This window comes from Bufo gargarizans, chromosome 7, assembly GCF_014858855.1.
Source record: "Bufo gargarizans isolate SCDJY-AF-19 chromosome 7, ASM1485885v1, whole genome shotgun sequence".
Lineage (NCBI taxonomy): Eukaryota > Metazoa > Chordata > Amphibia > Anura > Bufonidae > Bufo > Bufo gargarizans.
This window is the reverse complement of record NC_058086.1, coordinates 165,424,118-165,437,034: the sequence shown is the minus strand read 5'-3', so window position 1 is coordinate 165,437,034 and position 12,917 is coordinate 165,424,118.

Genomic DNA, 12,917 nt, shown 5'->3' with positions numbered 1-12,917 from the left:
TTTGGCGTCATGGTTATTTTAGCAGGAAAAAAATTAAATTCTCTAATGAGACAAAAACTTAATTATATGACGTCATTAGCAAAATGTGTTCTTAGAGTGTTCATAGAAACATCTACAGAGGATAAGGCTCCGTTCACATCTCCGTAAAGGAGATCCAGCGCTAACGCCGGCCAAAAAAACCATTGCATGTTTTTTTTGCCAGTAAGGGGCTGGATCACTGCCAGACGTTCTTTTATTCACTGTGGATCCAGCAGGATGGTCCAGCACAGATCGCCTAATGGAAATGTGAACTAGGTTTAATGCAGTGTGCCGTGGAGGGTGTATATGCTGCCATACGGGGTCTGTACACCCACCTTTGGTGTGTACGTGAGAAGTATGGCCACGTTCCAGCAGCCGCATCACAGGAACTCCTTCCTATGGTTTGGCCGTACCCGACTTGGATTGTTGTAGATCTGACACCACAAAGCACAAACAGCTGCCATAGCGCTGCAGTCTGCACTGATACAGACCTGACCACACAACATGCCCCTGCCCTTAGGTACAGTGTCTGGTCTGTGCCCTGGTCACCGATTTATATTGGATCCTTTGATCTGATGCCATAGCTACCGGGAAGAGAAAACATTGTGTGGTGCTTGTCTGGTATTCTCAGGCTTTTCTCACAATAAATATTGTCTAGATCTACATTAACATGTCAGGAAAAAAAAACAGCCAGTGAAGTAAGGCCTGTTTCACACTTGCGTTGTGGCTTTCTGGTGTTGATATACGGCAGAGAAAACTGATCAGTTTTGTCCCCGGTGACAGCACTGATCAGGATCCATTCCTTTCAGTTTTGTTTTTTTGACTCGACACAAAACCGCTACAAGCTGCGGATTAGTGTCTGGTCTGTGAAACAGAGCAAACTGGATCCGGCATGAAAATCAATGTAAGTAAATATAATTTTTTATTAATTTTTTCACCCCAAAAAAAATTGTCGGCCATTACAATGATTTTCATATCAGATCCAGATTGTTCAGTTTTGACTTAATAAAGGCATGCTCCAACTCGGCCCTCCAGATGTTGCAAAACTACACCTCCCAGCATGCCCGAACAGCCTCCAGCAGGGCCTTGTGGGAGTTGGAGTTTTACAACAGCTGGAGGGCCGCAGATTGAGCGTGCCTGACTTAATACAACCGGATGTATTAAATGGCATAAATCAGTTAAATTCCGGTTTTGAGATCCCCTGCCGGAGCAATTGTGAAACGGGCCCAACTTATTTACTTGCATAGTATTTTGCCACCTGCTGTTCACTTATTATGGCGTGACCTGGTGTTGACCGTGTATAGCAATGTGCACGTCCACATAATGCCCTGAGTGTTGGTGGACGTGCATGCTCAGTCACTCCTCACTGTCAGGTCACTGCAGCGCAGCCACTAGATGTAGTGTTCTCCCCTGTTGAGAGGAGCAGAGCCTCTGCAGTACATGACAGCATAGCCATAAACAAAATACAAATTTCTGCAGGGGAAGTAAGGGGACATAGTGTCAGCTGCCAGAGGAGGAAGGAGACTAATTCTAGTCTAAGCCCACCTCCAACTGCACCAAAGGAACAATTATAGAAGCACAAAGTATGAAAAAATTATTTTTAACACCTTTAACGTGACCAGATAAATACCCGTTGTGGACGGTGCATTGAGCTCAGTAATGGGGGAGGCCTATGTGAGGGCCGGGTGTAGCATGGAGAATAATGGTGACAGCTGACGTCTGACTCTCGGCAGCAGATTGATGCGCAGCTTAAGCTGGAAAGATTCTAGTTAGCAGATGGGTAATTAGAGGTGAACTACTACAGAGATTTGCTAAATCAGGTCAGACCGGCATCTGCTGGCCACGACTGTTTCCTTAGTCTGGTTTCGGTTTGCAGATATTGTGGACCCCTTCACTAGGGACCTTTTGCCGTTTTCTACTCTCCAGACTAAATACGATCTCTCCCCCCCCCCCCAATTAATTACTTTTATATCCAGATTAGTCACTTCGTACAGTCCATTTTTTCAGGGATCACAGTTTCCCTCCCGACTCCCTTTGAACCCCTTTGCAGGGAAGGGGTACATGCGAAATTTCTGAGATATTTTCCACATTGCTGACTCCCTTCCCCGATCGAGTTCAAAGGCATTCTTAGGCTACTTTTACACTTGCGGCAGGACGGATCTGACAGGCTGTTCACCATGTCTGATCCGTCCTGTCGCTTTTTCGCCGTGCCGCCGCTCCGTCCCCATTGACTATAATGGGGATGGGGGCGGAGCACGGCAAAAGCCGCCGGACTACAAAGTCCTGCATGTCCGACGGCTATCGCCGTGCTGCGCTGGAGCTCTGCCCCCGTCCCCATTATAGTCAATGGGGACGGAGCGGCGGCAGGACGGATCCGACATGGTGAACAGCCTGTCGGATCCGTCCTGCCGCAAGTGTGAAAGTAGCCTTACATGGTGCGGTGGGAGGAATATCTGGGGATGACCTTACCAGACGCACTCTGGCACGTTATATGGAGGAGGGCAGCGAAATCCTCTGTCGGTACTTCATCAGGAGAACCAATATAAAATCTTAATGTACTGGTACCACGCTCCTGACCGCCTCCATAGAATTAACCCAGTAGTCCCGGGAGTCTGCTGGAGATGCGGCTTACATAGGGGTACATTGCCTCATATTTTCTGGGACTGCCCCAAGATAGGCCCCTACTGGACCGGAGTGGGCACCCTCCTGAGTGATATTTTTGCAGTGGAAATCTGACCTGACCCTATGTCCTTCCTGCTTAACCACTTCCCATCTGGGCCATTTACCCCCTTCCTGACCAGGCCTAATTTTGCAAAACTGACATATCTCACTTTATGTGGTAATAACTTTGGAACGCCTTTATTTATCCAAGTCATTCAGAGATTGTTTTCTCGTGACACATTGTACTTCATGATAGTCATAAATTTGAGTCAAAATATTTCACCTTTATTTATGAAAAAATTCCAAATTTACTCCAAAATTCGAAAAATTTGCAATTTTCTAAATTTCAATTTCTCTGCTTTTAAAACAAAGTGATACCTCATAAAATATTTATTACTTAACATTCCCCATATGTCTACTTTATGTTGGCATCATTTTGGAAATGTAATTTTATTTTTTAGGACGTTAGAAGGCTTAGAAGTTTAAAAGCAATTCTTCAAATTTTTAAGAAAATTGCCAAAACCCACTTTTTAAGGACCAGTTCAGGTCTGAAGTCACTTTGTGGGGCCTACATAGTGGATACCCCCATAAATGACCCCATTGTAGAAACTACACCCCTCAAGGTATTCAAAACCGATTTTACTAACTTAGTTAACCCTTTATGCGTTCCACAAGAATTAAAGGAAAATGGAGATCAAATTTTAAAATTTCACTTTTTTGGCAGATTTTACATTTTAATCCATTTTTTTCTTTAACACATCGATGGTTAACAGCCAAACAAAACTCAATATTTATTACCCAGATTCTGCAGTTTACAGAAACACCCCACATGTGGTCATAAACTGCTGTATGGGCACACAGCAGGGCGCAGAAGAAAAGGAACTCCACATGGTTTTTAGATGCCATGTCCCATTTGAAGCCCCCTGATGCATCCTTACAGTAGAAACTCCCAAGAAGTGACCCCATTTTGGAAACTAGGGGATAAGGTGCCAGTTTTATTAGTACTATTTTTGGATACATGTGATTTTTTGATCATTCATTATAACACTTTATGGGGCAAGGTGACCAAAAAATTGGTTGTTTTAGCACAGTTTCTATTTATTTATTTTTACAGCGTTCACCTGAGGGGTTCAGTCAAGTGACATTTTTATAGAGCAGATTGTTACGGACGTGGTGATACCTAATATGTATACTTTTTCTCATTTATTAAAGTTTTACACAAATAATTTTTTTGTTTCAAATATTCTATGTTTTAATGTGTCCATGTTCTGAGAGCTATAGTTTTTTTATTTTTTGAGAGATTTTCTTATGTAGGGGCTCATTTTTTACGGGATGAGGTGACGGTTTTATTGGTACCATTTTGTGGGACATACGCGTTTTTGATCACTTGGTGTTGCACCTTTTGTGATGCAAGGTGACAAAAATTGCTTGTTTTGAATTTTTTTTTTTTTTTACGGTGTTCACCCGAGGGGTTAGGTCATGTGATATTTTTATAGAGCTGGTTTTTACGGACGCGGCAATACCAAATATGTCTATTTTATTTTTTCTATTTTTAAAATTTTTCTTTTATTCCTTACTTGGGGACTTTTTTTTTTTTTTTTTTTACATGTGAAACTTTTTTTTTTTTTTTTTTTCAACCCTTTATTCTTTTTTTTTACACTTTTTGTCCCCCATAAGGTCATACAAGACCTCTGGGGGACATTTGCTTCACTTTTTCATTTTTTTTTTTCACTGTTTATTTCTCCTGTAACTGGGGCTGACATAGTAGCCCCAGTTACAGAAGAAATGCACCCCCCAGAGAGGCTGTACAGCGCAATACAGCGCTGTACAGCCTCAGTGCAGGGCTGATCGAGGTCTCTGAAAGACCTCACACAGCTCCTGCACTCTCCGGTCCCGGCGGTCACATGACCGCCGGGCCGGAACAGGAAGCGCATATCGCTTCCTGCTCTGCATACACAGTGCTCGGTGAGCGCTGTGTATGCAGCGATCCAGAAGGCAGGGACACCTGGGCACTGTCCGTGCCTTCTCTCTGGGTTGCCCTGCTGTCACTGACAGCGGGCAACCCGATCAGCAGCTGCACGATTAGCGCGCAGCTGCGATCTCTGAAAGGACGTTTTAAAAACGTGCTTTCAGAAATAGAGGTCCACCCATAGGACGTTTATATCCTATGGGCGGACGGAAAGTGGTTAATGTGGTCCCCATTCAAGTTAAAAAACACTCAAGTTATTACTATTAATACTAACAGCAGCTCATTGTCTAATCTCTCGAGCTTGGAAAAGCCCCGAACCACCACGGGTTTCTGATTTGTACGCTAGGGTGATGGAGGTTCGAACAATGGAGTATTCCACTGCTATGTTTCAGGGCAAAATAGTACTCTTCAACGCCATATGGGACCTGTGGGATAATTACTGGGCCACAAGGCAACCTTAACGACCTCATGAGAAAGAGGTGTCCCCCCCCCCCCCCCCCCTTGTGTCTTTGTCTATGGTATCTGTCTTGTCTTTTGGTTATTTGTTAGGTAAAGCATTACTAGCTGAGGAGCTCTGGGCTTTTGGGTCTTTAACCCCTTAGGGACCCATGACGTATCAGTACTGCATGGTTCCCGAGTCCTTAAGGACCCATGACATACCGGTACTTCATGTGTTGTTCCGATCACCGCCGCCCAGGCCCCGGAAGCTGTATGAGTAATACACATAGTATTACTCATACAGCCAATGCATTACAATACAGAAGTATTGGAATGCATTGTAAAGGATTAGACCCCCAAAAGTTCAAGTCTCAAAGTGGGACAAAAAATAAAGTGAAAAAAAAAGTCAAAAAAATTAAGTTTTCCCCCCAAAAATCAAAAGTTTCAAGTAAAAATTAACAAAAATGTAATTTTCCCCAAATAAAGTGAAAAAAAATTGGTAAAAAATAGGGGGGGAGGAAGTATACATATTAGGTATTGCCGCGTCCGTATCGACCGGCTCTATGAACATATCACATGACCTAACCCCTAAAATAAAAACTGCTAAATAAACCATTTTCTTGTCACCTTACATCACAAAAAGTACAACAGCAAGCGATCAAAAAGGCATATGCACCCCAAAATAGTGCCAATCAAACCGTCATCTCATCCAGCAAAAAATGAGCCTCTACCTAAGATAATCGCCCAAAAACGGAAAAAAACTATGGCTCTCAGAATATGGAGACACTAAAACATGATTTTTTTTTGTTTCAAAAATGATATTATTGTGTAAAGCTTACATAAATAATAAAAAGTATACATATTAGGTATCACCGTGTCCGTATCGACCGGCTCTATAAAATTATCACATGTCCTAACCCCTCAGATGAACACCGTAAAAAATTTTTAATAAAAACTGTGCTAAATAAACCATTTTTTGTCACCTTACATAACAAAAAGTGTAATAGCAAGCGATCAAAAAGTCACGCACCCCAAAATAGTGCCAATAAAACCGTCATCTCATCCCACAAAAATCATACCCTACCCAAGGTAATCGCCCAAAAACTGAAAAAATTATGTCTCTCAGACTATGGAAACACTAAAACATGATTTTTTTTTGCTTCAAAAATGAAATCATTGTGTAAAACCTACATAAATAAAAAAAAGTATACATATTGGGTATCGCCGCATCCATGACAACCTGGTCTATAAAAATATCACATGATCTAACCTGTCAGATGAATGTTGTAAATAACAAAAAAATAAAAACAGTGCCAAAACAGCTATTGTTACTAGCTATTGTAACCGCTATATAGAGCAACCAAAAATCATATGTACCCTAAACTAGTACCAACAAAACTGCCACTCTATCCCGTAGTTTCTAAAATGGGGCCACTTTTTTGGAGTTTCTACTCTAGGGGTGGATCAGGGGGGCTTCAAATGGGACATGGTGTCAAAAAAAAAAAACAGTCCAGCAAAATCTGCCTTCCAAAAACCGTATGGCATTCCTTTCCTTCTGCGCCCTGCCGTGTGCCCGTACAGCTGTTTACGATCACATATGAAGTGTTTCTGTAAACTACAGAATCAGGGCAATAAATATTGAGTTTTGTTTGGCTGTCAACCCTTGCTTTGTTACTGGGAAAAATGGATTAAAATGGAAAATTTGCCCAAAAATTTAAATTCTGAAATTTAATCTCCATTTGCCAATAACTCTCATGGAACACCTAAAGGGTTAAGGACGTTTGTAAAATCTGTTTTTAAAACCTTGAGGGGTGTAGTTTCTTAGATGGGGTCACTTTTATGGAGTTTCTACTCTAGGGGTGCATCAGGGGGGCTTCAAATGGGACATGGTGTAAAAAAAAACTGTCCAGCAAAATCTGCCTTCCAAAAACCGTATGGCATTCCTTTCCTTCTGCGCCCTGCCGTGTGCCCGTACAGCAGTTTACGACCACATATGGGGTATTTCTGTAAACTACAGAATCAGGGCCATAAATATTGAGTTTTGTTTGGCTGTTAACCCTTGCTTTGTAAAAGTAAAAAAAATATTAAAATGGAAAATCTGCCAAAAAAGGGAAATTTTGAAATTGTATCTCTATTTTCCATTTATTCTTGTGGAACACCTAAAGGGTTAACAAAGTTTGTAAAATAAGTTTTGAATACCTTGAGGGGTGTCGTTTTTGGGTGGTTTCTATTATATAAGCCTCGCAAAGTGACTTCAGACCTGAACTGGTCCCTAAAAATTGGGTTTTTGAAAAATTTCAAGATTTGCTTCTAAACTTCTAAGCATTGTAACATCCCCAAAAAATAAAATATCATTCTTAAAATGATCCAAACATGAAGTAGACATATGGGGAATGTAAAGTAATAACTATTTTTTGGAGGTATTACCATGTATTATAGAATTAGAGAAATTGAAACTTGGAAATTTGCAATTTTTTTAAAAAAATTGGTAAATTAGGTATTTTTTTTATAAATAAAAATGATTTTTTTTTACTTCATTTTACCAGTGTCATGAAGTACAATATGTGACGAGAAAACTATATCAGAATGGCCTGTTTACGTCAAAGCGTTTTATAGTTATCAGCACTTAAAGTGACACTGGTCAGATTTGCAAAAAATGGCCAAGTCCAGAAGGTGAAATAGGGCCGAGTCCTTAAGGGGTTAAGACTCCTTCACTACTACCTGTTGTCTTCTTGTTCTAGGATATTCCGCTAAGTAGTCCTACTTTGGACTGATTAAAGATAGACACAGTCTCCCTTATTACACTTTATTGTTATATTTCTGCTCGGTTTCTCATTTTTCATCATTGATTATTATTGAGTGTTACAAATGCTCAATCAATGTGAATGTGATGTACTTCATGTTTCATCCTTTACCTTGTACTATTGTGCATGAATCTATTGTAAACGTGCATTTCCATTTCTATATTATTTAATAAATATACAATTATAAAAAATAAAAAAAATACAGATTTACTACTGCCCTCCTTAAAGGGGTGGTGCGGTTTAACGTAATGAAAGCTTAAAGGGAACCTGTCCCCGGGATTCTGGGTATAGAGCTGAGGACATGGGCTGCTAGATGGCCACTAGCACATCCGCAATACCCAGTCCCCATAGCTCTGTGTGCTTTTATTGTGTATAAAAACCGATTTGATACATATGCAAATTAACCTGAGATGTGTCAAAGCTTGAAAATATGACTCTTCTCTGGTCACACAAGTAAGATATGACTCTTTTATGTTAATTTGCATATGTATCAAATAGGTTTTTTTACACAATAAAAGCACACAGAGCTATGGGGATTGGGTATTGCGGACGTGCTAGCGGCCATCTAGCAACCCATGTCCTCAGCTCTATACACAAAATCCCGGTGACAGGTTCCCTTTAAAGCGGTTTCTCTGCAAACAACTGCTATACACAGTGTCTGATCCCTGGGGGTCCGACCGCTCTGATCACAAAGATGGAGGTCCTACAGTCCCCTATGGGAATGGAGTGTTATAGCGCATGCGTGACCACTGCCCCATTCACTTCTATGGGTCGTCCCCTAGCAGTGAATGGAGTGGTCCCTCCATGATATTTTCTTGATCATTGGGGTTGCGCTGGTTGTACAGGAGAAAACGCCTTTAATTATACAACTTTATAGTTTAGTTTGCTGAGCGCTGATACACACCTAATTTCTGCAGCAGAGGGTTTGCTACAATTGTATCTAGTCTAGTACACATCAGCTCAAATCTCTCTGTTACAATGTATCAGTGTGGCGTCCACAAGGTTTCATTTAAAGCACTGCCTAAATTATTATTATTATTATTATTTATTATTATTTAAGCGCCATTCATTCCATAGCGCTGTACATATGATAAGGGGTATACATACGTAACAGACAATTGTACTAATCATAAACAAGATGAGTTACAAACTGGTACAGAAGGAGAGAGGGCCCTGCCCGTGAGGGCTTACAATCTACATGGTATGGGAGAAGGACACAGTAGGTGCGGGTTGAGTTGGTCATGGCGGTATAGAGGCAGCAGGGTCATTGGTTGTAGGCTTGTCTGAAGAGGTGGGTTTTCAGGTTTCTTTTGTAGGATTCCACTGTAGGTGAGAGTCTGATATGTTGGGGCAGCGAGTTCCAGAGTATGGGGGATGCACGGGAGAAATCTTGGAGTCGATTGTGGGAAGAGGCGATAAGAGGTGAGGAGAGAAGGAGGTCTTGTGAGGATCGGAGAGTGCGCGTGGGGATGTATCGGGAAAGTAGCTCAGAGATGTAGGGAGGGGACAGGTTATGGACAGCCTTGTATGTGTTTGTCAGTACTTTGAAGTGGATTCGTTGGGCAATGGGGAGCCAGTGAAGGGATTGGCAGAGGGGAGAGGCAGAGGAGTAATAAGGTGAGAGGTGGATTAGTCGGGCAGCGGAGTTGAGGATAGATTGGAGGGGTGCGAGGGTGCTAGATGGAAGGCCACAGAGGAGAATGTTGCAGTAGTCTAGGCGGGAGATAATGAGGGCATGTACGAGCATTTTTGCAGATTCAAAGTTAAGGAAAGCACGGATGTGGGAGATGTTTTTGAGTTGGAGGCGGCAGGTGGTGGAAAGGGCTTGGATGTGCGGTCGGAAGGAAAGGGCAGAATCTAAGGTCACTCCAAGGCAGCGGGCTTTTTTGACTGGGGATAATGTGCAGCCATTGATCGTGATAGATAGGTCTGTTGGGGGGGTTGAACAAGATGGGGGAAAGATTATGAATTCTGTCTTATCCATGTTAAGTTTAAGAAAGCGAGAGGCGAAGAAGGATGATATAGAAGATAGACATTGTGGGATTCTTGATAGTAAGGTGGTGATGTCTGGACCAGAAAGGTAGATTTGTGTGTCATCAGCATAGGAGTGATACTGAAAGCCATGGGACTCTATGAGCTGTCCCAGGCCAAAAGTGTAGATTGAGAAGAGCAGGGGTCCTAGGACAGAGCCTTGCGGGACACCAACAGAGAGGGAATGAGACGAGGAGGTGGTGCGGGAGTGGGAGACGCTAAACGTCCGGTCTGTGAGGTATGATGTGATCCAGGAGAGGGCCGGGTCACTGATGCCAAGAGATGAGAGAGTTTGCAACAGAAGGGTGTGGTCAACAGTGTCGAAGGCAGAGGACAGGTCAAGGAGAAGGAGGACAGAGTATTGTTTCTTGGTTTTGGCTGTCAGTAGGTCATTGGTGACTTTGGTAAGGGCAGTCTCGGTCGAGTGGTGGGTTCGGAAGCCTGATTGTAGGCGGTCAAAGAGGGAGCAAGAGGAGAGGTGGGAGGACAGTTCAGAATGGACATGTTGTTCAAGTAGCTTTGAGGCATACGGAAGAAGTGATATGGGGCGATAACTGGACAGGGAAGATGGGTCAAGTGAAGGCTTTTTGAGGATGGGTGTAATGGTAGCATGTTTAAAAGCAGAGGGGAAGACACCAGAGTTTAGTGATAGATTGAAGAGATGAGTTAGGGCTGGGATAAACACTGTGGTGAGGTTAGGGATGAGGTGGGATGGGATCGGGTCAAGTGCACAGGTGGTGAGATGTGATCTGGAGAGTAGAGTGGAGAGTTTTTCTTCTGTAATGGTGGAGAAGCGGGTTTTAGGGGGAGAGGACCGAGCAGATGTGTAGAGGGTCTGTGGGGACTGTGTGGTAAAGCTTTCTCTGATGTGGACTATCTTTTGTTTGAAATATTTGGCAAAGTCCTCAGCTGAGAAGAGAGGAGAGGGTGGGGGCGCTGGGGGGCGGAGAAGGGAGTTAAAAGTGCTAAAAAGTTGTTTAGGGCTGTGTGACAGGGAAGATATGAGAGATGAGAAGTAGGCCTGTTTTGCATCAGCGAGTGAGGATTTGAATATGAGAAGGGATTGCTAGAGATAAGTGTAGCAAACCCTCAGCTGCGAAACCATGGGCATGATAAACTGTCATTCTGTAGCAGCAGCATGTCCTGTGTGATGCCACCTGCAATGATTGTTGCTTCTAGTTTACTCTAGATCTTCCCTGACTTGTATTTTCTGAAAGCCTCCAGCTGCAGACCACAGAGCAGTGATGTAGTACCATAAAGCAGCCAGCAGGTGGCGCAGCTGCAGTTAGGATTTCATATGGGCGATGAAGTAGATGAGGTCTTCCAAAAAACTGCTGATTCATAAAACTCTGAGTAATGCGGGTTGGGGGGTTGGGGGGGGGGGGGGGGACAACTAATTGGAGCACATATCTGAATTTCTCAAAAGTGGTTGTCACCTTAAAAACCTATTCCACTGTCCTGATCAGCTATATTATCCTGCAAGAAATTATCCCCAAGGTCTAAACCACAGTACAGTGTGTCGCCATATAGTCTATGGGCACACAATGCACTTGTCATTCTCAACCGACACTGAGGTGACATCACAAGTGAGATTCAGTCAGATGAGTGGCTGTGACATCACAAACTGATTTCAGTCAGGTGAGCGTCCGTGACATCACAAGTGAGGTTTAGTCAGGTGAGCGTCCGTGACATCACAAACTGATTTCAGTCAGGTGAGTGGCGTGACATCACAAACTGATTTCAGTCAGGTGAGCGGCGTGACATCACAAACTGATTTCAGTCAGGTGAGCTGCGTGACATCACAAACTGATTTCAGTCAGGAGAGCGGCCGTGACATCACAAACTGATTTCAGTCAGGTGAGCGGCGTGACATCACAAACTGATTTCAGTCAGGTGAGCGGCGTGACATCACAAACTGATTTCAGTCAGGTGAGCGGCGTGACATCACAAACTGATTTCAGTCAAGAGAGCGGCCGTGACATCACAAACTGATTTCAGTCAGGTGAGTGGCCGTGACATCACAAGTGAGGTTCAGTCAGGTGAGCGGCGTGACATCACAAGTGAGATTCGGTCAGGTGAGCGGCGTGACATCACAAACTGATTTCAGTCAGGTGAGCGGCGTGACATCACAAACTGATTTCAGTCAGGTGAGCGGCTGTGACATCACAAGTGAGGTTCAGTCAGGTTAGCTGCTGTGACATCACAAGTGAGGTTCAGTTAGGTGAGCGGCCGTGACATCACAAGTGAGGTTCAGTCAGGTGAGCTGCTGTGACATCACAAGTGAGGTTCAGTCAGGTGAGCGGCCGTGACATCACCAGTGAGGTTCAGTCAGGTGAGCGGCTGTGACATCACAAGTGAGGTTCAGTCAGGTGAGCGGCTGTGACATCACAAGTGAGGGTCAGTCAGGTGAGCGGCGTGACATCACAAGTGAGGGTCAGTCAGGTGAGCGGCGTGACATCACAAGTGAGGGTCAGTCAGGTGAGCGGCGTGACATCACAAACTGATTTCAGTCAGGAGAGCGGCCGTGACATCACAAACTGATTTCAGTCAGGTGAGTGGCCGTGACATCACAAGTGAGGTTCAGTCAGGTGAGCGGCGTGACATCACAAGTGAGATTCGGTCAGGTGAGCGGCGTGACATCACAAACTGATTTCAGTCAGGTGAGCGGCTGTGACATCACAAGTGAGGTTCAGTCAGGTTAGCTGCTGTGACATCACAAGTGAGGTTCAGTTAGGTGAGCGGCCGTGACATCACAAGTGAGGTTCAGTCAGGTGAGCTGCTGTGACATCACAAGTGAGGTTCAGTCAGGTGAGCGGCCGTGACATCACCAGTGAGGTTCAGTCAGGTGAGCGGCCGTGACATCACAAGTGAGGTTCAGTCAGGTGAGCGGCCGTGACATCACAAGTGAGGGTCAGTCAGGTGAGCGGCGTGACATCACAAGTGAGGGTCAGTCAGGTGAGCGGCGTGACATCACAAGTGAGGGTCAGTCAGGTGAG